Source organism: Lagopus muta, chromosome 1 (assembly GCF_023343835.1).
Source record: "Lagopus muta isolate bLagMut1 chromosome 1, bLagMut1 primary, whole genome shotgun sequence".
NCBI lineage: Eukaryota > Metazoa > Chordata > Aves > Galliformes > Phasianidae > Lagopus > Lagopus muta.
The window spans coordinates 3,515,777-3,543,478 of NC_064433.1; the positions used below are offsets into that span (position 1 = coordinate 3,515,777).

A 27,702-nucleotide genomic window follows, 5' to 3' on the forward strand; every position below is an offset into this window, starting at 1 on the left:
GTTGTCACACCTTTGTTGTAATGCCTTTCCCATTGTATTGATCTAACTGCTACAGGCTCCTATTACGGATTGATCTAACCAGAGCAAAGACTTAAGGTCCATTTAATCTTAATGGGGAGAGTGAGGACCAGGCCGCAAGACTTCATGAATTGAAAATGCTCAAAAGTTCTGTACTGCTTTTTGCCAAAAGTTGGGTGAAAATGGTGTATCCTGAAGAGTTGCATTGGGCTAACTGAATGAGGTGAGCTGCTTTTAGAATGAATTAACTCTTCAGTATAGTTCTTATTCTCCCAGAGTATTTACAAAGTGAGCAATTATAGCATAACAGTGTGTATTCTCAAAATGCAGTATTATGTTGGTAGCAAAGCAAGTTGTTTTTTTTCCACATCCTTCAAATTAGAAAGGAAATAGCTTGCTGCATTACACTGAATTACATGGCTTTGTTTGTTTAGGTTTTTGTTTAACAGCGTAGTAGTTTTTAACCTTTGACTGAACGTGGGTTTTTTGGAACCCATTCAAGGATTTACATTTCAGATAATCATTCAGATTTGAAGAGAGTTACCAGAACAGATCAATACAGAAATCCTGTTTTGTGAGTAACATCAAACTGAAGAATGTCACATCACTTCAGCTGAGAGGCTCACAGAGTGGCAACTGATGCAGGCTTGGAAGAAGGGTCAGGGCAGAGAAGGCAGAAGAGAGCAAGAGGTTAAAGCAGGAAACCAGGCTGGTGGGCACATTCTTTATTATGAAGCAATGCAGATGGCAGTAGTACTGTATTAGTTTTTATAATGCAGCGCATTAGGATACTCTATGCATTCATCACTAGGAGTGCAGTCAGATGTGAAATTCTAATTTTTGCAGCTTTTAGACTCTTATTACATCAGATCTGCTAGACTTGCACTTTGCAGCCGATGAGGTGTTGCAAAGAGTAAATAAAGTATGAAGCAGACTTCTCCATTTGGTGTTGGAGCCAAAGAATATTAGGAACTGGAGAAAAGCGTTCTTCATTGAGATGAGGCGTAGGCTGAGAGGCGCTGAAATAGCAGGTCAGTGTGTATTGGCTTTTCTCAAGCTGGCCGCCAAAACCAGAATGTTCCTCTGAAATAGTTGCAGGTTTTTCTGAGAATAGATGGAGTGTGCAGTGTGCATTCTTTTTTAATCGAAAGATCAAGGGAAAAAAACAACGATTTTTTTGTCTTCAGAGATAAAGGGATTTTTATGGTATCGTTTCCATAAATAATCAGTTAGTTTTGGTACTTTTGTGTAGAAGTCTGGGAACGCTTGCAGCGTTATTGGGAAACTCTTTCCATCAGAGGATTGCCAGTTAGCAGCATCGTGTCTGTGGTGAAGGTGAACTGAATTGGATTGTGGTACCAGACTGGTGCAGGGTTTGATGTGGCTTCCCTCTTACTGCTGGTGTCTGTTACTGTAACCCCATTAGGCAGAGCAGTTCTGTGCAGTTCGGATCAAATTTCTAGGGCATATTCTATCTTCTCAAAGGTTCTAAGAATAAATGGAGTTTCTGGTATTAGGTGTTACAAATGGTAACTGCATTGGGATGATGAAAACTGGGATGAGATGGGTAACGACAACGGGCTGTGCATTGTGTAGTTGTTGGCACATCGTTGTGCTTTGACCAAAGAGGTTTGTTGTAACAGAAACCAATTTCAGTACCAAACAGTGTCTGTGCTGTCAGCCTAGTCTTAAGCAGGTTGGAGTTGGAGAAAAGAAATAAATATTCTTCTGTAGGCACCGGCTTTACTTGAGTCAATCTGATGTTCGGTTCTGATAGGAAGATCAAAGGTTATGCATTGGTCTTTGGGTTTGCAGTAGGGTATTTGTGTACTTAGTCTTTAAATGTCTTACGAGAAATGAGTGATGTTGTTACCAAGCGTAGTTTATTGAAGATGAAAAGTGGTTGAACTGACATGTAGGAAGTCTTCCTTTATCGACGTGATTTGTCTTCAGCAACTTGTGCAAAGCGTGTGTGTCTGTAGATGTTTTGTACGCAGCATCTGCAGAAGCCATTTTTAGGGCCTTGTTTATGTTGACTCGCTTTAGCTGGTGCCATTCTCTTGAGTGCAGTTGTACCAATCCTGTCATGTTCCTCAGTTTTAAGTAGGAACAGTAGAGGAAAAGAGGGAGAACAAAGGGATGACCAGAGCGCTCCATCCCTGTGTGTTACAAAAGCATGCGTGGGAATTGGGTGCCTATGGGTCAAAATGTTCTTTATATTCCACAGTCATTGTTAGTTTTAAACACAGTTTTGATGTAAAAATAGGCAGCCCTGCCTGCAGCAGAGCGGGTTGGAGCTTAATGATCCTTGAGGTCCCTTCCAACCCAAGCCATTCTGTGAGTCTCTTCTGGGTGTGAAAGTCAAGCGCTTGTTTTCCCACAGAGAGCTTTACCAAGGAGTTGTCTTTTAGAACTGTTGGCCACTAATGGTGAAGCTCTGGCAGTTTGCTTTTAATCACAGTACTGCCAACAGTTTAATGGAATTATGCCTCTGTTTCAAAAGATGTCTTGAGATTTCTTGGAAGAGGATGGTGGCTGACATAAATATACCTAAAACAGGAATAGAAGTGTGCTATTTCTGGAATAGTTCGGGGTATTTTTCTTTTCTGTGGAATATTTGAAGCTGTTATATCACTAACAGGAATGACAGGCTATGAAGTTTCAATGGGTGTGCTGAGATCAGACTTGATAGCTCAGTTGAGAAGTCAGACCCTTCCTAGATAGCAGATGAAGGTTAGTAGGTGGGATTTCTTTGTCTCTGTGGCTCAAATATTCAGCAACGTATTGTTTATGATTCTTTGTGTAAGAAACCACTGGAGTTGGAGTTACTTTGTGTAAAATTGAAGGAACTTGAATATAAGTGATAAAATATTTACAAGAGTCGTATGGGGTACTGCATTCTCACAGCATTGTGTGTTTCCCAAACATGTTATATTTTTGTGTGTAATCACATAAATATATTTGAGCTACAAGAAAAAAAATGTTAAAGAATGAAGGGGTAAACTTTTGGATGAGCTCCTTCCAGGATATGGTTACCTACTTGTATAGGTAAGCTTTGTAACTTAGAATGCTTCAGGATGACCATCCTGCCTTTCATTTGATCCCCATTACTTATGGGGTAACCTAGACAGCTGGTTTACATGAGGACACCTGTATTGTTCAGAAGTGAGATAAATACAATCCGGGGTGATAAGCGGGCTTTGATTGTGATGCTTCATGAGAAATCTCAATTTCTGTCAGTGTGTCATGGTGTTTTTCAGTGGAGTTCTGTAGAATCCAGGGTCTTCTGTCTTTCGGAATGGATACGTGCTAAAACAGGCTTTTGCAGAGAAAATGGGCAGAGTGGAGAAATATTATCACACTTCTTGTTTTTCTACTGCGCGTTCATCTTGGATTTCTCTCAGTTTGTGTGAATTGAACAGGAGAGTGTGTTGGACCAGAAAAATCTGTTCCATTAAACTCTAAAAACATAGCATTCTGTCTGTGTGTCTGCCTTCATCGCCGTGTCTTTAAAATCTCAAAGATAATATTGACAGCTTTTGTTCTGTTATTGTAATCAAATTCTGTACTGCAGTTAGCTGCTAGTCTTACACTATTCGTATGGATTGATTAAAGAGATGCTGAGTTATGGGACTGCATTCCTGATGTTTCCAAATTATTCTGCCGTCTCTGGAAGTGCCGTCCACTGTTGAAATAATAGAGAGAAAAGTTGAATTGTGTTAGTGAAGTGAACGTGTATCTAGCTAAGCTTTCTTATTACATTTGTAAATGTCTGCTGAAGTTACTGGATAGGATCTTGCTCTTTTAATGCTTGCACCAAGGTGTAAGTTTTAGCTGCCTGTTCAGTTACTTGAGTTTTATGTTGGGTGAGTAGAGAGATGGAGGCCATCGGAAAGCTCCAGAAACAACTCTTGTCTATGCTCTGCAATTGGGATTATTCCCACTTTCTTTTTTGTAAATGTAACCATACTTGCTGGAGAGGAAAGCTAGCAGAATTTTCTGTACAAATGTGTATAACAAGCAAGACCAATTTGTGTGGGATACATGCAGAATAAAGTGTTAAGGACTGTGGTTTTCAACTGTCAAGATGCAGAGATTTTTGGGAGAAGCCTGTAACTTGTGATAGTAACAGTGTATGCAGCAGAGGTGCAATGTGCATGATTTTCAGTAAATTACACTTACAAGAATACCAAAAGGATTGGCATTAGATCTTGTGATGAACCTTTTTAATTAGCCATGCTAAAAGAGAGTTCTAAGCCAGTCATAGCAGATGAGATTTGTAGAATAACTGTTCTTTTGGTTAAAGCCTTGTGTCTCTAATTAAAACATGCAGCAGATTACTCCTTGTGCTTCAGACATCTGAGATGGTAAGCAAATGAAATGAAAAACAAATCTATGCAGCTCTTCAGTGCAAGGTGTGATTCGTTAGCTATTTGTCATCAGAACTGGTGTCACTTCTCTGGTTTGGTGAGGCTTGAGCTAGGGGAGTGCTCTGGCTGCACCCAAGGATTGAGTTGCTTCTTGGTTATGTTGGTTCTTTAAGAGTTATTTTCTGCACCAGTAGGTCTCTTTTGCCAATAGTTTAATTACTGTGGATTATTTTCGGTATCATCCTGATGAAATGGGCGAGCAGAAGGAAACGGAATGGGGTTGTCATGACTACTATGGTGGGTTTTTAAATTTTTTAGTTTTTGTACTTCCCTTCAAAAATAGTTTTATCTCTGCATTTTTCAGCATGGATTTCACTTTGCTGATTTTTAAATTAATAGTCATCAGGCTGAATCTTCAAGTTGTGCTGGAAATTGCGAAGGATGCAAAGAGATCTGTTTTCTCATAAAGGAGAACTGAATTGATTTGAAACAATTTTTTGAGTATTTAACAACATGGTTTTGCATAGAATTTCTCAAACGTGGTTGCATGCCACTGGAAAGAGCCTGACCTCATCCATCTGACTCCCGTGCTTTAGGTATGTTTAAACAGTGATGGGCTCCTCTCTGTCTTCTGCAGGCTGAACAGTCCCAGGTCTCTCAGCCTTTCCACGTATGGGAGATGCTCCAGACCCCTCATCATCTTGTAGAGGGGGAGAATTCCCTCCCTCGCCCTGCTGGCCGTGCTCTTCTGAATGCATCCCAGGGTGCCATTGGCCTTGGCAACAAGGCCGCACTGCTGGCTCATGGACAGGATCCTGTCCTTCCTGAGAAGGGCAGGATGCCCAGCTCCTTCTCAGCAGAGCTCCTCTCCAGCAGGTCAGTCCCTGACCTGTACTGATGTGTGCTGTTATTCCTCCTCAGGTGTAGGAATCTACGCTTGTTCTTGTTGAAGTTCATCAGGCTCCTCTCTGCTCAACTCTCTAGTATGTTCAGTCTTGCTAAATGGCAGCACAGTGCTCAGGTGTGTCAGCCACTCCTCCCAGCTTTGTATTGTCAGCAGACATGGATTTGCAAGAGTAGATCTAGCAATTCTTATGCCTTAGTTGTGGTTAGAAGTGATATGTTATTTTTTTTCTCAGGGAATTGATTCAGGTCTGTAATTATCATTCAGCAAAGGGAAGGCTGAAGGAATTTGATATATTTTCAGTCATTTGAGAGGGCAAATTCTTTATGACTAACGAAGTCAGGGTATTACTGTAATCCGTAAGAATGTCTGTCTTATTTTTTTAGGTACATCCATCTTTGACCATTTGCATTTTTGGGCAACGAACAGGGTAGTACACAGGCTGATTGACTTTACAGTTCTTGCACTGCCATCATTACTGCCATTCATCAGCACTGATGTAACAGGAATCCTTTCACTATGTGGCTGGTACCTGAACAGTGTTATACTGGGTTTGAGGTTAACGTATGCCTCTGATCTCTTATGTGTTTATTCTCTAATAACAACGGTGTTGCAGCAGCACTCTGATCCCCAAGTTAGTTTTAGCTTTTGTTGATCACACAACCAAATCAGCCTGTGCTGTGAATAGTTCAGTTTATGTTGTTGTCTGGTTTAAATCAGCCCTCGATGAATTAGCCTATTACATGAGAAGAATTCCACTTGGCCCCAACAAGTGCAGTCAGCATCATAACTTAAACAGTAGAAGAATTCTTCTCATTGTCCTTTGGTTGCTGGTGTCAGTGTTTCCTTTACAGGTTAGTAATCCCGGGTAATTATTGCCCATGAGTAAAATGTTTTTTCTTATTTTGTATTCTAAAGGAAAAACTTTTCAATGCTTTATGATCTACTGTTGTCAAACAGTGCCAAGAACAGAAGGAGGAGAACACCAGTGGGTTTTGGTGCTGTCCTGGTTTACCTCCAGTGTAAGGTACAAGCATTGTGCTCTGCTGCTTGTCTCAAGTCTCACAACTGAACCACTTGAAAGAGCAAATGTAGAGCAAAGGATGTGAATTTGTACAGTGTGCACAGGGCCTTTAAAGACTCTTGATGGTTAAGACACTTGGTTGAGGTGCTTGTGTGACGTCTTCATTTACGGTATATTCTTGTTGGCTTTCAAAGTACGTAATGCCAAACATGAGTTTAGTGTAATAGGTGACCACCTTTTGTCCTCCAACAGTTCTTTCACATCCTGTATATTGATAGTCCTTCTCTCTGCTGCCTGCCCTGACCTCGCTGCTTCAACCATGTTGTGTCTCTGTGTTGGATTTAAATGTACAATTAGCCACTAGTGCTGATTGATTCCACTTTGCTTCAGGGAGCTGGTTGTACAGGAAGCAAGGGGAAGAGAATGTAAAAGAATGCTGATGTCTTGCTCTGTTCCTCCTTGCTCCATTTCTACTTTCCTGGCAGGTATTGCTGTGTAATGTAACTATCCTGTGCTTCAGTGAGTGTAATCTTTATTTTGAAATGAATAATAGAATTTTGGCGGAGGTTGGCAGCACTAGAAATAGACTCCTACGTACCCTGAGTGTTTTGTTTTCTTTTTTTCCCCAAGGTAGTGTGTGAGTATAGCTGTGACTGAGAGAGACTGAAGTATTACATGGGCATTTGGCTGCAGGCAGCACTCTTTATTGCCATGCCCTCTATCATGTCTTCCATCTTTCTTGGCCTTACAGAGTATATAGGTTTAGATATGTAAAGCTTCCTTATTTCAAAATTGTTTTAAATGAGGTCATCTCGGTAACTCAGCAGTTGCATGTATCTCTAAAACATGAAGGAAGGTACTCTTGAACTGAAAGCCAAGAGTTCTGATTTGACCCTCCTACTTACTGCTGCTGTACATGAGGATTCTTACTCACTGAAGCTGTCTGCTTGTGGCAAGCAAAATTATCTCTCAGTGTGCTCACAGCTGAGAGTTTTGAGGAGGTTGGTAACTGGTTCTGGCACAACGTAGCTCTTTCTCCCTCATCACTGCTAGCTTAGTAACAGGAACATGTGGGACCTCTGCTGCTTCCTTTGTAACAAGGTATGAATTCAAGATCAAGTGTTAGAACTTGCTCCTATATGAAGATATCAGGTTCAACCCCTAACTGTATTCAGACAGGAATATCATTAAATTTGACTCGGTTGCTTCCAGCTGCTAAAGGCGTGCAGATCTGCCAACCAGGGAGAGAACTGAGGCAGGCATGCATTCAAAGATGTGAGGCGGAAGGAAGGATCTGTTGAATCAGTCAGTCTGACATCTGGTGTTGTGGGTCATTATGTGTGACTGTTACCCTGCTTTGAGCTTCGTAGTTTGTGATTGACTAAAAAATGAGCAGGCATTTGTTGAAAAACTTCTTCAGAAAGGCACGCCGTCTTATTTTGAAGTTCCTGAAAAATGAAGGTTCAATGATTTGTGTTCGCTTTCTGTGCTTTCTTCTTCTTTGTACTGTTTGCATTTCTAACCTGGGTATGTCTGGCTTCTAGTTTGCTGTAGTTTTGCAGCAATTTTAAGCTGGCATAAAATGGCAGAGCTGCTGAAACAAGCAGTCACTTCCTGCTTTGGTGCCAGCTGGCATGGCTGCAGTGCTGGCCTCTAGTGCTGGCCTGGTCTCTGTACAGCTGTGCAGGGAACCAACTGCAGAACCTGCAGCAACACCAGTCTTGTGCAGGGCTGGTACCGAGATCTGGTTCAGAGCAGAGCTGTGTGAACAAACACAGCTGGAAAAGGGGCAGGAATGAACGGTCAGCAATGAGAAGTGGCAAGCAAAATTACCAGTGAGTTTAGCTGCCTGTTTTGGTGGCTGTTTCAATAGCAGATGGTGAAGCTGCAGTTAGTTTCAGCTGTTGGTTCTTGGCCATTTCATGCTAGAAATAATAGTTACAATGGTGGCTCCCCCTGTTGTTTCTGCATCTGTGGCTTGGTCCTCATGGCTTTAACATCATGACTTTGCAACCATACATAAAATAACCACATCTGTTGTTTCAGCATATGTCAGAACTCTGAAATAAAAAAAGCAGTTTATGTAGCAAAAAGCAGTTTAGAAGCAAATGTTGTCCAAGTATTGCTTTGATAAGTTTTAATATCTGTTGTGGTGACACACAGAAAAGGTTTTGGACAGTCTTTCTGTGGGCTTCATGTGGAGCAAATCGGTCTCAATCTCAGCGTATTGAAAGAGCAAATTCACAGTATGTCAGAACTGTATTTAATATGTGAAAAATACACATTTTTGTGTAAATACAAAAGAATATATAAATCTTCCAAAAAATAAACTCAGTATTAAAGGTATAAATGGATAGTTAATAGGTAATGGGAAGCTGTAAGGCACAGTATTGGGCTAGGCCTTGTAGCTGATGAGCTGCGTCTGAACCAGGCAAACTTCACAGTAGATATAAAGAGTTACAGGCTCTCTGCTGAGTCTTCGCATCTCTTCTTAGTGTCACTGACAGCTCTCACTTCAAATATTTCTTCATGCACCGTACTAATAGAAGATCACCAACCTTTATGAATCTGAAAGAGACGTTTGTTGTGATAATTGTTGAGTTTCCATCTGTGGCCCGAGGAATGAGCCTGTGAGAGCTGATGAGATGCCTCTGAGGGTCCTGAGGGAGCTGCTGAGAGAATCTATTAAGCCACTGTCCTTCATGTTTGAGAAGTTGTGGTTGTCTGGTAAAGTTCCACTGAGTGGAGAAGTGGAAGCACAGCTCTTTTTTTGAAGCATGGCTAAAAGACCTGGGAAGTGATATGGCAGTCAGACTCACCTTATTGATTGGCACAGGAAGTTCTGAAGAGCAAGGTCCCAGGAGCAAGTCTCAGCAATGCAGAATTATTCAGTGGATGGTGGAATGGCTCCAGGCCTTGCACTGTGACTGGAAAAAACTGTACAGTTCACCCTTACACATACATTCACAGAATATCCTGAATTGGAAAGAGCCCCATAAGAAGTTCTGAGTTCAGCTCTTGGCTCCAGTCAGGAGCACTCAAAACGCAAACCCTGTGTCTGGGAGCATTGTCCAGATGTTCCTCGAACTCCAACAGCTTGGTGCTTTGAGCACTGCCTGCAGAGCATAATCCAGTGCCCAATTACCCTCTTGGTGAAGCTGTAGCTTGCAGTGAGGTCTTCCCTGATGGCCTGTGACCAATGACTGCTTTGTCTTTCATATATTTTTCAGTAACTCAACAGAACGACCTTCAGAATTTCTCTAGTAAATGAAGTGAGACTGATGGGCCTGCAATTACCAGGGTTTTATTTCTTATCTTGCCAGCTTCTGGTTGAATGGGGATAGATTTCACATGATTATTGAAAATGAAAACAGTCACATTGTGTACTAGTCTTCTAGGGTGACAGATAGTGATGTTGGTTTCTATATGTGGAAAAAATCTCTTGCAGATACTGCTGAAAGCATGGACTTCTGGCATTGTCTAAACATGTTTTGTGTTTGTATTGATGTTTACCAGTGACTCTCACTATAATGAAAGTTGTTGCATAAAAATGCATGCTATGTTTTCTTCTCCAGAGGTTCCAGCTCTGTTTAGGCAACAGTGCTGGTGAGTGAAGCATCTGGCACTATTTCTTGCATTCTCTCTGTTCACTATGCTGATACCATATCACAGAATCACAGTACAGTTTAAGTTGGAAGAGACCCTTAAGATCATCCAGTTACAACTCCCTGCTATAGACAGGGGCAGCTCCCTTTAGACCAGGTTGCTGAAAGCCCCATCCGTCTCCCTTCTGTGCAGTTAACTCTAAATGCTTGACTTACAAGTGTCTTTTCCTTTTGTGTTTCGTTTGGTTTTAGATAACCTGTGAGTTACTTTACTGCATTTGACTTCACAGGTTCTCTGAGCAGACACAGATTGCCTTTCACATCCATTGCAACTGAGAAACAAAGCAAGAGTACTTTGTTCTTTATCCTTCCTTCTTGCGCAGGGACTCCTAACAGCCCAGTTCACTGGAGGTCCTACCACTGCTTGAGAGTTGAGGAAGCCACTTCACTTGAAGTCTGCTTGCCTGCATATCTGCAACTCAGGCTTTTTGGCTGCTGTTATCTGAATTGCTCTGTCTTAAATAAAACTTCCCAGGGTGCCCACATGCAGTTGTCTGAAGGATGTTCTGCTGCTGCTCCACTTGTTCAGCTTTCTTAGCTTCTACTTGACAAGCCTCCCAGCCTTGTTGGCTGTCTGCTCATTCCTTGTTGTGTGGTTGCTGGCTGGTAGGTGGTGGTGTGCATTCCAGACGAGGTGCCTCTTGTTCTGATCAGTCTCTTTGTACCTATTTTGATTCTTGTTGAATCTTTAGAAAAACTTTCTTGGGTGGAAATTTCAGCCTACCTGTGAATTCATTGGGGAAACTCCCGTATTTCTCATTTAAAACTCTCAATTAAGGCTTTTATTGAAGACAGTGGGTGACTCTTGCTCATATTAGATTTCTGTATTCATTGTGCAGATGCATGTTGTCTGGTGTAAAATGGCAGTGCTGTTGTGGTCCTCACTTAGTGTGGTATAGTTTAAAGAAGGCTTTGCATTCTAATTTAGAAGTTGTACTTCAGTATAATTGGGAGAGATTCCTTTGTATTTACTTTTGTACTTCATTTCACTTGGAGGTAAGCCCTGAAAAATGCCATGTTGAAGAGCAGATAACTCTCATGACAATGTGGGGTCTTTTCCCAGAAATATGTGAGAAGGGGGTTTCTGGGCAGCCATAAAACTCTTCCGAAGATTGCTGCTGTTTCTCGTTGTGTTTCAAATAGGAACATGGAAACTGACAAGCTTTCTCAAAGGTATCCAGGTTTCACACATCTTGCTAAAATAGCATTTGACTCTGTTTAGGGTAAGGGTAAATGATGTAAGAGGAGTTAATCAGTAGGCATTGTTGAAACGAACAGTTTGTGTTGTTTCCTACTGGGGACTCTTAAATGATGAATTATTACTGCAATTTTACTCAACTACTTCTGGAGTCATTAGGAGCTTTAACTTCATTTCTCAAAGAAACCTGAAAGGCTCCCTCTCACTGCTGTTGCTTTGTACTGAACGTATGGTCTGTGATGTGTGCGTTTTAAAAACATTCAGAACGTGCAGTTAAAAGAAAGTCTTGTACCCAGTAAAAGCTTTGTGTGTACTTGAGGTGGTAAAAGTACAAGCAGTGTGCCTGTTCTTAACAGTGCTGTGCTTTTCAAATCTTGCAGACTTGAAATTGTTCTGTAAGTAGAGAAATGGGTGTTGAGTGTACAGTAAAAGATGGTCAGATTTTTCTGGACTTAGTGTAGAGCTGTGGATAAAACCAAGAGCAAAACAGCCTGCTTTGTAGACGTGATAGTAGCTCAAGCATGCTTTGCTTGATGACCTAAACTCAGTTTCCAAAGAGGAAAAAGGGAATTGAGAATCAGATCCTGTTCATTAGGTTCTGGCAGTCTGACCCTCCTTGATTCTTCTTTGAAGACCCTAATGCAGCATTGCATTTGAATTACCTTTATCCATGCTGCTAGCCTTGTTGCTAACTGCGCTGGGATCAGGGTTCCCTGTTTGTGCTGCTCTGGCTGCTGTCTTCAGCATCACAGGAAAACTTCTGTAGGTGGAAAACTGGCATTCCGTATTTCTAAGGAGCACCTTGTCAGGAGATAGGGTAGAGAAGAGGGTTCCAAAATGTGTTTTTAGAGGAAAAAAAGACAAAGCTTTCAAGACCATTATTATATGGGATGGATTTATGTCATGGGTTGATACATGAGCTCCGTCAGCTGCTACAGGCAAAGCCTTCAGAATTCATCTTTTTGAGAACTGTTTTTAGAAGACTGTAGGATTTAAGTCAAGGTAAAACAGGCCTTGCAGTGCAAGTTTGAGATGTTGGTCTTCTGCTCTGAGTGTAAGGCAAATGAAAGTGGGAGGGTTTAGCACCTGTTGAGAACTGCATGCTGTGTTCTGTGGGGGCATCTTGCTAAGTGGGTGAAAAGGACTAAAACTGAGGAATTGGTCATGCAGTGGATCTTGTTCAGAAGAAAAACAGATTAGCACTCTTAGAATTGATTTTGTGGCAGAAATTGGTCTGTCCTCCCTATAAGCAGCAGAATGACAGAATGGTTTGGGTTGAAGAGACCTTTAGATCATCTAGTTCCAACATCTTTGCTATAGGTAGGGACGTCTCCCACCAGACCAGGTTGCTCAAAGCCCCATCCAGCCTGGCCTTTTACACCTCCAGGTAGGTGGTATCCACAGCCTCTCTGAGCAACTTGTTCCACTATCTCACTAACACTAATCCTTTGTAATAGCTTGTCTGAATCTCCCTTCTTCCAGTGTGAAGCCATTTTCCCTTTGCTCTGTTGCTAAATGCCCTTATGAAAAGTTCCTCCCCAGTTTTCCTCTAGACCCCCTTCAGGTACTGGAAAGCCACTATAAGGACCTCCAGAGCTTTCTCTGGTCCAGGCTGTAAAGCCCCAGCTCCCACAGCCTGTCCTTGTATGGGAGGTACTCCAGCCCTCTGATCATCTTTGTGGCTCTCTTCTGGACCCACTCCAACAGCTTTGTGTTCTCCTTGTCTCGGGGGCTCCGGAACTGGATGCAGTACTCCAGGTGGAGTTCCACAAGAGCAGAGTAGAGGGGCAGAGTCGCCTCCCTCACTCTGCTGGTCACACTTCTCTTGAGGCAATCTAGGATGATACAGTTGGCCATCTGGGCTGGAAGTGCACATTGCTGGCTCATATTCAGTCTTTGGTCAACCAACAACCCCAAATCCTTCTCCTTAGGGCTGCTTTCAGCCATTCTCTACCCAACCTGTATCTGTGCTTGGGATTGCCCCAACCCACGTGTAGGACCTTGCACTTGGCCTTTATATGGGAATTGTTGAGTCACGGCCTGAACCATTGGTTGAGCACCTGGGGAAAGGAACCAGTCAGCCCTGGGAGCACAGGTGAAGGCGATTCGTAGTATAAACTACCTAGCCTAGAGTTAACAAACATGCTCTTAGGACTTTTCAGGGAAAGGTGGGGTGAAGCCCACATCCATGTCTCTGTTACTGGAGGTCACCGCAGGCAATTTGCAATACTGCATGTCAGCTGAGGCCTTGAGATGGCCTCACTGTCACTATGGATCTATTAACAGAGGCAGTCTGTGGGTGCAAGGGTGATCATTTGCATGATTGATAATTTTACTGAAACTATTTTTAGATATTTACTTCTTGTTTTTGGCTAATGGAAAACTAGGAAACATTGAAAACTCATTCTGAATAATCAAAACTCAAAATGTGGTCAGTGATGGAAAGTACAATTTCTGGATTCTGCAGGGTGGTGTGTGCATGTGTATATGTGCCCAGAATTTGATGCTTTGCTAGGGTTTTAACTGTGTTCTAAGCAAACAGAACTTTTCTGTTTTTAAAGCCTAAATGAAGTTTGGACCAATTAGCTGTATGATACAGAGTAGGATGATTCAGCATCCACGGTGGGATCTATTATAGTTAACTCTATTTTTATTTGAAGAAAAACAATAGCAGTGAGTTTCAGGCAGTTTGAATGGATGCTAAGGGAAACCTCTACTGAAGCAGAGGAATGTCTCAAATAGCTTGATCTTGAAAGCTGACCTCATGAGCTCCTTCCTTCGTGCTACCTTCCCAAAGGTGAAATGCTGTGCTGCAAAGCTACATAAGCAGTATTTCCCTGAAGCCTTGTTTACATCCACTGTTAACTGTTCACTTCCACTGAATTGTGTTTTTTAAAGCATAAAGCAATATAACTGAACTCCACTCATTTTATCCATCTCTTTCAGGTTTTCACGACTGTTCTGTTGCTGTAACCACCATGGATGTGAATGCTGTGGTGATAAAGGCTTGCCGTTTTCTCATTCTGGATTCCTCAAATCCAAGAGCTACTCAGCAGTTTCCAAGGCAACCACCTGTGGAATAATTAAAAAGGATGAAGTGTTGGTGTGCCAGATGCACGGAATTCTTGCCTGGAGAGAGCACTTCGTTTTCAGCTGTTTCGAATGTGATTCTGCCAGCACAGTTCAGGTAGCACAGTTAAAGAATACTGGTTTGTTGTCTGGAATTACTGAAAGTTTGTCTAAGAGCAGCAATCCCACTATGACCAGTCGGAGCTCACTTAGAATGGTCATAGATCCTTCAGTGTTGAATTTTCTGTTCAAATATATTAAATAATAAAAAAAAAAAATTTGGAGAATGGTAATGGAAGAGCAATGTGGGTGAACAGTGCATCACATAAGTAAAACATTTGCATGTACTGTTTTATGGATTTTGCTGTCTTTACTCATAGATGATTTTAAGCTGGTAAGGACTGAAACAGAGTGTACATGAAACAGAGTGTACATGAGTGGAAGCATAAATATAGGAAGTGGAGACTTCATGCCAAGTGCACTGAGATTTCTTTGGTGTTCAGTGGAGTGGTGGATATAAAAGGAGTGAGTTCACAGCAAAATGGCAGGATCAAGGCTGTTTCTTTATCTCATGGCTGATTAAAGTTTGTGCAGCGATTAAGTTGATTTAACTGATGATCGGGTTCAGTTCTGCTCTGGTGAAGCTAAAAACATTTCTAAGACAGGTGCAGGAGATGAAATGTCATAGTGGACCAGAAGGTAAGGAAAAGAGCTCTATTAGAATAACAAAACCCAAAAATGCTGAGTTCAGCTCTGAAAGTTTAAAACATTGCTACAGAAGTTTATAGAGAGCTCCTAGGCTCTAGATAGAACTGGAAACATCATTATTGAAGTATAGCATGTTGCTGGACCTATCTGCTTGTTATATCTTCCTTCTCTGCCAGTCATTCAGACGTACTTGAATAGAAAAATATTGTTCATTTCTGACAATGAAGTTAAATGAAGAAAGCCACATTTCACGTTCTTCTCATAGTCCAAATAACTGCTCAGTTAAGTTTGGTTACCTAGTTTAATGCTTTTGTGTAGTTTGTTTTGGGTGTGATGCTTTTGTGTCATTTATTTTAAGAAAAAAAAAATTCTAAATTTTAAAGCAGAAATATTTGGGATACCATCTGGACTTTACATAATAAATTTTTACTGCCAAAATGTTTGTGGGATTCTGTTCGGATGTGGATGGGATTTCACATTCCATGCCTTTTACAGCACAAGAGGATCATTGTTTTTTAGATACGGTGGGTCCAAGAAGAAATAGAAATTGCTTGATGGCAGCTTTTAGATTTGATGGAATATATGTAGAAGGCCATTTAATCTAGTCAGTTGTTACCTTTTAGAGCTGTTACAGAATCTCAGAAGCTAATGTTTGTAGGTACAGTCTGAGTGAGACTGTCATTTCAAACCCTACTACTTATTTCTAGTTTTACTGTTGTCACAGCTTAACTATTAGATTGTTTATTTTGAGATACTGCTTCAGGCAGTTCAGTTTTCTCAATATACAGCTGAGGGAGGCTTTTCTTTTTAAGGAAGAACTACTGCTTTTACCCTATGAAAAAATATGCTGGTGAAGTATCTGCAGCAAGCATGGAGAATATAATGTAAAGCTGACATACAGTGCAATAGAGGAAGGTATTGTTTGTGTGCATGCATGTACATGTGGATCCAAATCCTTTGCTTTCCAAGAAACATGGGTAACCCTGAAAGGTAGCTTGTGTACTTGTGCAAGAGTGTCCAGATGTATGTGTGTAAGACTGATACATGATGGTTATGTAGCAACTGATTGAAGTGAGTCAACAATCCCAGAGGAGAAGAGCTTCATCCTGGGCACCTTTTGAAAGCATCTTTGTTGTATCCAAGTGCCTCAGTTTTTCTTTTTCCCCTCAAATAGTGTGGGTGAGGTGACTCTCGTGAAATGTGAAACTTCCAGGCGGTGTTGAAGCTGATGGTGGAAAGCAGGTAGGGAGCTTCAGGGAGCTGCTCAGCCTACACCTTTGGAAAGGATGACAGCTTCTGGGGGCACATGCCTCATACTGTTGATTTAGTCCAATAACTAAGCCTGGATGTTTGATACTTCTGGGTGTGTTTGTATGTGAATTTCATATATGCACACTTCTTTCTCTACGTTTCATTCCTAATCCAGAAATATTTTTAGTGGATGTGAACTTGATTACTGATACAACCCAGTTATTTCCAACTGAGATGTCTCACCTTGGCAGTTTTTCCAGACTTCGAGCGTGGTGGTTCAATACCAAGAGTACTTGAGGGTTTGTTAGTGTAGCATGCATGTTTTCATTTTAATAGAAACAAATTTTAGGCAGTTAGACTGTATTAAAGAAAATGGAGTGGCTGGGCAGAACTGAATTCTTATCTATGAATATAGCTTCTGTTTTACTGATTGTTATCTCTGAATTAATTTATGTTATGGAAAGGGAGTAGAAACTTAGAAGCATTGATTTGTTCACTAGTTCTGATTTCTTTAGGCAATTATAGATGGCAACATAGAGTTCATTTCTGCAACCCACGCTATTAAGGATTAGTGCTGTTTGCAGCTAGAACAAGTACAACTTTTTTTTGTACTCTTTCTGTAAGGAGAGAAATGTTGGTCTCCATGTTGGGGTAGTTTTAGCTCCTTTTGAAAGAAGAAATGGGAATTAGTGATAGAGTAAAGCTCTTATTAATTATCTGTCTGGTAATTATAGCTCTCCTTCAGTTTCTGTGCTATTGGTACAGCTGTATTGGGGGATATACAGATGTATAGGGGGATGACCTGCTGGAGGGGAGCTCTGCGGAAAGGGACCTGGGTGTCCTGGTGGACGACAGGTTGGCCATGAGCCAGCAGTGTGCCCTTGTGGCCAAAAAGGCCAATGGCTTACTGGGGTGCATTAAAAAGAGCGTGGCCAGCAGGTCAAAGGAGGTGATTCTCCCCCTCTACTCTGCCCTGGTAAGACCTCATCTGGAGTACTGCGTCCAGTTCTGGGCTCCCCAGTACAAAAAAGACAGGGATCTCTTGGAAAGAGTCCAGCGGAGGGCCACGAAGATGGTGAAGGGCCTGGAGCATCTCTGCTATGGAGAAAGGCTGAGTGAACTGGGTCTGTTCAGCCTTGAGAAAAGGAGACTGAGAGGGAACCTGATCCAGGTCTATAAATATCTAAGGTGTGGGGGGCAGAATGGCGAGGCTGGACTCTTTTCAGTGGTGAGTGGAGACAGGACAAGGGGAAACGGCCAGAAACTGGAGCATAGGAAGTTCTGCACAAACATGCGCAAGAACTTCTTTACAGTGAGGTGACGGAGCACTGGAACAGGCTGCCCAGGGAGGTGGTGGAGTCTCCTTCTCTGGAGATGTTCAAGACCTGCCTGGATGCCTACCTGTGCGACCTGCTGTAGGGAACCTGCTTTGGCAGGGGGGTTGGACTCGATGATCTCTGGAGGTCCCTTCCAACCCCTACAATTCTGTGATTCTGTATTGAAGGAGTCTGCTAGAGTGGGGTTGTCTAGAAGGGTGACTAAAATACAGGGTGATTTTTGTCATGTAAGTAGTACTGCTTCCTAGAAAGATAACATTTTTGTGTTGTTGCTGGGAGATGAAGGTATTTTTTGGGTTGGGGGTTTTCAAAGGGAATTTTCCCTTCTGGCAAGAGAAGTCAGCAGTAAAAACATAGAGGTGATAGGGAGAAAGGAGGGTTAGGCAGCAAACACCTTCCATTTCTTGGGATGGGAACTCCAGTAAGGAATTGACCTTCTTGCCTAGGCTTTATCTGGGGCAGCTAATCTCTGCATCTCTACTGGATATTTTAAGATATGTCAGCCTGGTCAAGTACATCAAGCATTTCATTAAGATGTTGTAGAAATGATGTTCAGCAGTGATTTTGGGAGCGTCAGTCATCAGGGTTCTACGTAAAGTCCTGTATCTCAAGATTTTTAGGGCCATATCTTTCCTCTCTGGCTCCTCAGAGATGAGAGGAGAAAAGTATGAAGGAAGTTTTCCAGATGTGTCAATATAAGGCAGTGTAAGACTTCAGAATTATGTATTTAGTGGGGGGATGGAACACAGCTTTAAATTGTGAACATATTTGCAGTGGGATGGGAAGAGATGAAAACCTGTCAGCTGTTTGGGACGTTTTTACCTGTGCAAGGTAAAATGATTTTTGGAGAGGTAGTAAGTATGAGACTAAAGAGCAGCTGTTCTCATGCACCCATCCAGAGCTCCATTTTTTTCCAGCAGTGGTGTAAATAACTGAGTAAATACAGAGTGCAGGACAGAGCAAAGCCCCGTGATTCTCCTTGTGTGCATTCTTTGGTCTTCAGACATGTGTGGTGCAAGGATTGACTGAGCTGGGTAACTTGCTGAGCTTACAGGATTTGACTACTGAATTTGTTTAATCTTTCCTTCAAGCCATAAGAAGTTTTAGCACGTGTAATACTTTGTGGTTCAACAGATTAATGAGCATGACAACAGTAAACGAAGGATCATATCTGTTCAAACCTGAATTCCATTTCTTGTACTGAAATGGAGGTAAATGACTGATCCCTGCTTACTCTCTCCACGATGATCATAATTTTATAGACTCAGCCTTCTCTAGGACTCAGTTCAAAGTCTGTTGAATTATCTTTTTTTTTATCCACATAACCTACTTCAAACTTGTTTTCACAGATATTTTGAATTTCACAACTGAATCTCATTGATGTGTTTTAATGTCCAGTCAGGTACATCTTCGTGGTTTGTTTGTTTTTAGTTTTTCCTACTAATCTACTGTTTCAGCTACCCTGAGTAACTGCGTATCGTCAGCAGTCTGTGTTAGCAGCACATACAAAATTGTGCTAAAGGAGGGAAGTTCAGCAATTGAATGAATATTCGCATTACTGAATGTGCGGTGGTTTTAGGTGATTTAAGTGTAGGAAGTTACCTTAGCAGCAGAACTATTAGTTGTTCTTGTTTTCTTTTTTGAGCAATTGCCTATTTCAGTAACAGGAAAACAAGAGTGCCCATAATGACTCAAAATAGGACACATAGCCTGAAATCATTTTCCTGAGCATCAGTGGGCAGCTGCACCTTCAGGAAGTGTGCAGAAAGAGGGAATGCAGCCCTGCTTCCAAGGGCAGAGTCCAGCAGCCTGCTGGAGTCCTGGGCTGTGACAACATCATCATAGCTTCCATGTGATTCTCTAATATGAATCCCCCTTGTCTTCCTTCAGGTCTTAGAGTTGTGAAGACTGGTTTTGTGTACAGCTCATCTCAGTTTGTGCAGTGCCCTTGCCTCTCGCTCAGGCAGTTATCTCCACGTACCCCATATGCTTTGCCTTCAGCCATTTCTTTGTCAGGCTGAGGAATCTTGCCTTAGTATCACCTTTCCTCTTGTGGAGGCTGTTTCTGACTCTCATCCTTGGCATGCTGCTGTCACCCTGTATCTAAGATGGGAGGAGCAAAGCAGTGTGCAGGGCTCAGGGTACAAACATGGAGCAGATGAGTCAGCACCAAGTTGCTGCTGCTTTACTTTGTCTCGGTTCTCTGCCTAGTTATTCCTGAAATCCTGTTGTGTTCTGCTATCATCAACCCTTGTGAAAGCCATGTTTTCATAAAGCTATCATATTTATAAAGACTTCAAGGCTTTTCTTAATGAGAATAAACTAATGTAGAACCCATCACTTTCTGTGTGTAGTTACTTCTTTTCTTTTTTTTTTTCCCAGATATTGGACCTTGCATTTATCTACTTGAATTTCATTTTCTTCTTTCTGTCCTAGTCCAGCAACAACGAGCTGGAAAAAAAGGACTGAGAATAACGCTTCGACTTGCCCAGTGTTTTCTCTTCAGAAGACTTGAGTTCTCACATTTAATAATTTTCAGTGTAATTTATGGTTGCATATTAAATGACAAAGATCTAAGTAGAGATCTGTACAGGAGTCCCTTCTGTGTGTGTGTGGAAACAGACATGTTCTTAACGTGTTAATTAACTGTTAGTGAGACCTTTCTCCTTGTTGTACTGTGGCTGTTTTCATCAGTACTAAAGCAAAGCAGGCAATTTTTGTGGTGTCTCAACGCACAGTTCATCAGAGCTTCTTTAAATGACTTCATTTGTGTGAGGTGTGCTCTCTGTCTTGCAGCACATCACTAGGCAGTTCTCATATCTCAGCTAAATGCACATGTTCCTGGCTAATTGCTACTGCTAGATTTTGTCGTAAGTTGTCTTCTGACCTGAGATGATGCTGGTTCTTTGTGTGCTGTGAAGGCAGGCTGTAATGCTGGAAATTTCTGGAGTGTTCCCCTTTTTAGTTACATAACTAAAAGTGGAGAATGCTGCTGTTCCAAGTACGCAGCTTGAATATGTTGTAATCACTAGTAGGTTCACTCTTTGGCAGAGAGTGTTTTGAGCAAGATCCTGTATGCATCTTGCAGATTGCATCAAGTCCTGCTTTGTTGTGGGTTTTAAGAGCTATTTGAAGAAGTGGTAATTAACAGTCTCTTAATGTAGTGTTTACATCACATTGATAATACTGGGAATTTATGTCTCTGAAATCCTTCAATTAAGCCACATGAATCTCAAGAAGCAGCATTAGTCACTGGTAACTGTCAGTTATCTTCATGGGACCTTGGCTCGTCTTCTGCACTGGGCTAAGAATGGTGTGTTGGGACTTAATGTAGCTCCTCCGTCATGCTGGACTCCCTTGTGTGTCTCCCCTTCCTTACTGTGCTTACTTGTGTTGGAAGGAGGAGGGTATCTGAGCTTTGTGAGCTTTCACATGTGCTGGGATAGTCAAGTTAGTCAATGTGACACAGTACCTCTTGAAAAGAGGTTCGGGGGATTGTGTCTTTAGCCCTCTTAGCACATGTTACACCATCCAGCATAGCAGGAGACTGAACTTAAACAAGGAATGATCCCAAGAAGTCCCTTCCAACTGGAAGTTCACTGGAACAGGATGCCCAGGGGTGGATGCCCCATCCCTGAAGGCATTCAGGGCCAGGCTGGATGTGGCTCTGGGCAGCCTGGTCTGGTGGTTAGCAACCCTGCACATAGCAGGGGGTTGAAACGGGGTGATCATTGTGATCCTTTTCAACCCAGGCCATTCTGTGATTCCAACCCCTGTGATTCTGTGGATCCTGTTTCCAGCTACAAATTCAGAGAGCAGTTTGGCTCATTCTGCTGTAGGCATCTCCATGGGGTCAGATAGGTGTGTTGTGACTGGACCCTGCTGGGTCAGGCACTCTACAGCAGCTGTACCAGGGTGCTGAATACCCAGGATGCATGTAAGTCCATTGCAGACATCTGGAATCAGGTGTATTGGATCCCATTTTGCTCCTTTGAACTGGAGGGTGGTCATCAGTCATCATGGTGATTGAGGAAGTTTTGCTATCTTGAGCACTGGGACATGAAACTCAGCACCATGCTGACATTTGCTGTTGTTCTCAGGAGGGATGGGGGAGCGAATTGGAAAGGTAGAAGTGTGAGGACTCATGGGTTGAGTTTACTGGGTGAAGCACAAACTCTGAATGTGAGCAAAGGGAAACAAGGAATTTACTCTCCCCTTCCTGCCAGCAGGCAGTTGTTCAGCTACTTCCAGAGAAACAGGGCTCATCACAAATAACCATTTCTTAGGAAGACAAATGCCGTCACTCTGAACATCCCTTTTCCTCCTCCTTCATCCCAGCTTTTAATGCCAAGCAGGTTACTACATGGTATGAAATATCCTTTTAACTAGTTTGATTCAGCTGTTGTGATGCACCCCCCAGCTGCTTACTCGTGAGGCTGTGTGAGAAGCTGAGAAGTCCTTGACTCTGTATAAATACTGTCTAGCATTGCTATGTTATCCCTATTATTTTCATAAAATCCAAAACAGGACATCTTACAAACTTCTAAAAAGATAATTGGCTTTATCCCATGACACAGGGCAATGAAGGCTCATGGTGTCTTTTGGTGAAATGACACTATCTCTTTCTGGCTGACCTGAGAGAGAAAGGGAGAGTAGAATTTAAGGTAAAATGTAGAGATCTGTAAACTGATAAATCACTGTAATGGCATTTACCATACTGTTGAAAATACAGTGGGGCAGCTTGGATGTGAGATGTATGGTTCATGGAGTTGTACTTGAAAGTGAGCAAGTACAAATGTATATATGCTAGAGATGTCAGGTACTGCTTGTATTTCTACTTCATGTAATTCCTGTTTTGTATTCATGGTGCAAGATCTCAGGGAGGTCTGGGTAAAGTAACAACAATGCAGTTCTGCAGTTGTAGAAAATGCATAAATGAATGAGAACTGTATGTCTTCAACTGATGAAATTGAGTGAGTTGAATCACTCTAAGGTGAGATTTAATTTCTGTATTACCACTTTCTGGTTGTTCTGTATAGACAGCGGTGATATAGCTGTCCTTGAGGTTTCTAAGATGAGTTTGTGTCATTCTGGAGTTATTCATAGACTGCCCCCCAAAAAAACCTTTTGAGTTATTTCCAAAAAGTGTTTTAGCATATTAGTTAGAGATCGTTCATCCAAATGACTGATCTGAGTCGCTGGAAATTTCGTGCTGTTTTACTTGAAGCAGTAGGAGAGTACATGCTGAAGCTCAGATTTGTGTGGGTGAATGGACAATACTGTGTAAGTGTGCAAATGCAGGCTCCTTAGCAGCTTTTGGGCTGGGGTTCTTGAACTTTTTCTGTTCCCTTTTCTTCTGTCTGCTGCTTCCTCAGGTCTGTGCTTTGTCAGAATGCAGACAGGTCTAAAAACTATGTAGATTACATAACGTGCTGCTGGGTTTTATTTCAGCTGCATGAAAGCAGGTCTTGGTTTGTATGTAGGTTGAACATGCCCACCGAGGGGTGTCTGGAATGGGGCTGAAAGCAGTTGTTCACTTTGGTAGCATTCACTGGTCCCATGTCATTAACTTAATTTGGGGAAGGATGGTACTTTCTGGAGAGCTGAAGGATCCCACAACCACACTGTGACTTTGTTCCCATCAAATAAATGTAGATTTGATATGAGTTCAGGGATAGTGTCAGGCCTTATAAGATGAAGGGTGTTTTCAGTGAATGCCTGCCAGGAATTAAGAAAAATTAAGATGAAATTTTTGTGGTCTTGGAGAATACTCGCATGAGAAGTTGTCTGCTCCACATATGAGAGGATACAGAGTTCTTGGATCGAATTAGCTGTTTGGAAAAGAAGATTCACATGGAATTTGTGGGGCAGTATTTCGATTTCTTTAGGATATGTTAGCTTCCAGCTCTGTTGCTGAGTATTTCTTACAGTTCTAAAGGAAATGGGCAGATAGTCCTTGCTTATACAGAAATCAGTGGTAAGGATTTGTTGTTGTGATTGAGGCCTGTATGAGAAGAAAGAGGTTAACTCTGCACAGTCTTCAGGACCTCTCAGCTGTCAGCAAATAATGGGGTTTTTGTTTATTTGGAGTTTGTTTCTTTCAAATTGTCCAATTTTACCTTCAGCAGAATCCCAGTATTATTTCAGTAAGATATTTCTGGTACTTTCTCTTTGGATGCTTGATGAAGGATTTCAGATTCTGCAGAGGTATTGTTGCCAGTGATGCAGTATGTCCTATGTCTTGTTTGCAATAACTTCTTTTCAGATTTTGTAATGCAAATACAGGTTCTGCAGAGCTCTGGTTCTTCTGGGCTCCAGTATTTCCTCTCAGCTGACCAGCACTGCGAAGGGTGAGATCCATCTGATCCCCAGGGTTGTGAGGAAGGGCTTGCATGATGAGCCTCGTCTGATGTCTGATTTTCATAGAGCTAAAGGGAGACTTTTCCAAGGTTGCTTCTTGCAGAAGTAATTTCAAACAGCTAGTAGCAGGACTTGCTCTTCTTTTTGTGATTGTTGTTCTAAACAGAGAATTTTGGCTTCCTTCACATTTCTAATTCCTTGGTGTTCTGCCATGGAAAAGCAATCTAAAGATAATTGTGCAGAGGAATCTTCGTGTTTGATCTGGAGTGACCTAGCTCCATTTAACCAAAAAAAACCCACCCCTTTTCTGTATAAGCTTTTTTTTTTTTTCTAGTGGCATTTCTTCTCTCATTTTAAGCTCTTCCAAATTAAACACACACAGGTGGTATGCTGGTATACCATATGCTGGTATAATGCCAGCACGCAGGTTGTGTTAAAATATACATCAACAGAAGTGCAGTTAGAGATTTGAATTCAGTGAGGGGATCCATTTTGGAGCCCTTATTAATTCTACAGAAGACCTGAAGTTAGTTGCACCACATGCCAGTGCAAGATGGTTGGGAGGCTTTTGGCCTGGGAAAGTATTTGGTGAGTGGTCACTGCAACTGCTGGCCATGCACAGTATTAACACTGCTTTGTCCAGTTGTTTTTTCTGAGCAGCTGTGGGCTTTGTTCCTGGTGCAGAGTTTGGTACCCAGTGAGCAAGGAGAGTAAAAGGTGAGCTTTTGTAAGCAGCTCTGGAAGCTTGGATGCTGGATTTGGACATCCAGCTGCTGTGGGCAGCTCTCAGATGTAACGGTTTGCTCACATCGATCTGTAGACTTCAGAGTTCTTGATGTATATGCTCATCTTTCAAAGTCCACATGTGTGGTCCAAAAGTTGTGGACCGTGCCTGGGTTTATTAGCTGTGAACTGATATTTAAGACGCCTCCTTTTTGTTTGTTGTAGGCGTTTGGTAAAGAGAAACATTACATGTCCCAGCTATGTTTCTCCATGAGGTCATTTCAGGACGAATTCATGACGAGCTTGAAGCAGTAAATGGAAAGTGCTGTGTGTTGCTCTCATGGGTAGGAAAGTATTCCTGCTGGTTTTGCTGCGTGCTGATCTGATAGAGGCTGGTGCAGTGATCTCATATGGAAATGTTTTAGTTTAATTCATACACTGTATTAAAAACAAAGATAGTTATTTTAATGATAACATCAGATGCTTGTAATCTTGAAAAGGCTGGAAAACTGATATAAAACAGCACTTTTTTTCCTTGTTAAAGAAGACCTGACAGGAATGTATGGAACGGTTCTAAATGTAAATGTTCTATAAGTGTTAGACCACAATTAGTCTGCTAGTATTTGGAGAATTGATTTAAATTAGTAAGACTTTTAAAAGAACGTTTTGAGCTCTTTTTGTGTGCCTTTTTATGTTATAGGAGAAAAAGGTAGTTTTCACTGATCTCTGTGCTGCCTCAGAGACTTAAAAAATCTGAGGTTCTTATGTAGCCTGATAATTCTTAATTCTGTTAACAGGAGTTTTAAGAAAAATGCTGAGCAATTCACACCTTGTCCTGAAATTACAAGGCTGAGTAACGTGCTGAATTCTCCTGAAATAATTTTGCCAGAAATACTGGTGTTTGGGGCTTCTAGAAGGGATGTGGTGTTCTGAGAATTAAGATTGTATCATGAAAGAGTGAAAATCAAACCTGGTAGATTAAATGAGATACTGATGGTTATGACATAAAAACAATGCATTTGAGTTCTGGCAGAGCACTGAAGTGGAATAAAATGGAATTATAAGAAGGAGGTGAAGAATTCTCCTCCTGGCATCAGGAGCAGAACTAATAAGTATTTCATCTGTTAGGTTCAGCACATGCTGCAGGATGTAGCTGTTGTGTTGTATGTGTAGCCCATGGCACAGGCCTCTGTGAAGGGACTTGCTCTCATCACTCAACACTGTTTTCTGTTCTCTTCAAAATCTGTAGTTACGAATTGGACGAGCCAGAAGGGGCTCTGCCTGCTTTTATCTCGTGTGGCCATCTAACTATTCAAAACTACCATATTCTGTGGGGAGGCTTTATTAATTTTTTCAACACAAAATGGAAATGATGACCTGTTTCTGCTGCTGGCCTGGAAGTTTCACTTCCAGAAATGAAAACGAGCATTTCATAATTTTGAATATGGTAAGAAATTGCTGTATTCTGATGCTTTCCTCAGAGCATGCAGATAGTCTGACACATGAATCCAGAAATTCAGGATGACTCAAGAGTGAAAATGAGTGAGTTGTGCTTTATTCTGTCTAATTTATTTGAATTACAGAATTGAAAGCACACAAAATTGATGCCTTGTCTAGCACTGTGTAAATTCTCTTCCTACGGGAGGTAAAGGGGTGGGTAGGTTCAGATGTCTCTGTAGTGATTGCAGTGCAGTAATGGGGAATAAAACAGGAATGATCTCCACTCCTGAACTGTCTGAGTATCAGAGAAGATGGAACTGTGTGCAGGTGTTCTTGTAGAGCAGAGTTTGAAAATGTAAGGCCTGGTATAAAATAGAAAATAGTCAGAAATATTTAACCTTGAATACCTGCAGGACATGTTCTTCAGGAACTGAAAGTCAACTTCTCCATCTTCAGTCAGAGCTGTTAGACAGCCTGCTCACAGCACGGTTTCTAGAATATTTCAGTATACATCAAGGGTAGGATACAGTTCAGTGCCTGGTTTTGATTCTGATTCTCTTGTTTCTTAATTTCAAAGTTGTCATCCATTATTTTTCTTGTTAGTGTCCAATAACGACCTTCCTTTCCTGCAGTATTTCTTCTGTTGCTCATTTATCAGGGTGTTTGCGATCGTTCTTTCCTTTTGCCTCTTGTACTTTACCCCGTATCAGGTGATACGGATGGGCTCTTTGCACACTGGCACAGCCAGCTGTGTAGGTAGAGTACGTGCTTTTAAAAGTGCATCTTCTATGATATCTTATTTACCGTGTTAATAATGTGTGAGGGAATGCTCTCGTGTTGTACCAGGGGAAATTTAGATTGAATATTGGGAAGAGTTTCTTGATGGATCTTGTTGGCCAGACACTAGAAAGGGCTGCCCAAGGGTGCACTGGAGCCCCCATCCTTGGAGGTGTTCAGGAGAGAGGTGGACACGGCAATAAGGGACGTGGTTCAGTGATGGAATTCTGTTGGTCTGGTTGATGGTTGGACTCAATGGTCTTGAGGGTCTTTTCTAGCCTGGGAGATGCTATGATTATTGAACTGTGTACTGTTCACTTAATTCCTCCTGGTATTATCTCAGCTTCAGTGGAAAAAAAAAACCTCAGGTTTTGGAGAGTCTTAAAGGATGGTGATTAAATGTTTGAATGATGGGGGGAATAGAAGGAGGGACTTGTATCATGAAAGCAGAAAGCATGTCTTCGTGTTTTCATTTGTTAATTGTTTTGTGGCTGATGTCCTCTTATGTAAATTTTCATCATAATTTAGTAATGCACAGCTTAAGTCTCCATTTTTTTTTTTGTTTGTTTCTCTCCTTTATTTCCTTTACTTCCTATCTTGACCTCAGCTTCCATGTTACTTCTTGAAGTTAGAGAAAAAAGTAATGAATTGGGTATTTTGCCACCTGTGTTTTTGCACGTAGTTGTTCCCTTAGTCCTTAAAGTGCTACTTTCAAGTCAGGAAGGGACAGTTCATCTTTAGGTGGCACACAGCAGTAAGCATTGCATAGAAACAGCTTCAAAGGTAACTTTATGATTTCACATCAAGCTTGCAATGAAGTTTCAGATTTGTGTCTCTGTAACAGTCCTGTAGATTAAT

The 27,702-nt window shown here is 41.7% G+C and overlaps 1 protein-coding gene and 1 long non-coding RNA gene across 5 annotated transcripts in view; one reads left to right on the top strand and one right to left on the bottom strand.

Moving 5' to 3' along the window:
* Positions 1-27,702, bottom strand: part of MKLN1 (muskelin 1) — a 679,793-nt gene that overhangs the window by 198,165 nt on the left and 453,926 nt on the right. The window lies entirely within an intron of this gene.
* The window catches only part of LOC125688168 (uncharacterized), a 117,044-nt gene that overhangs the window by 17,972 nt on the left and 71,370 nt on the right, over positions 1-27,702 (top strand). For 2 of the 3 annotated variants that reach the window (XR_007374626.1, XR_007374625.1), the window contains exons 2-3: positions 56-241; positions 14,126-14,366. This is a non-coding gene — a long non-coding RNA (uncharacterized LOC125688168). The remainder of the gene's footprint in view (positions 1-55; positions 242-14,125; positions 14,367-27,702) is intronic. The other variant, XR_007374627.1, reaches the window with a different exon arrangement.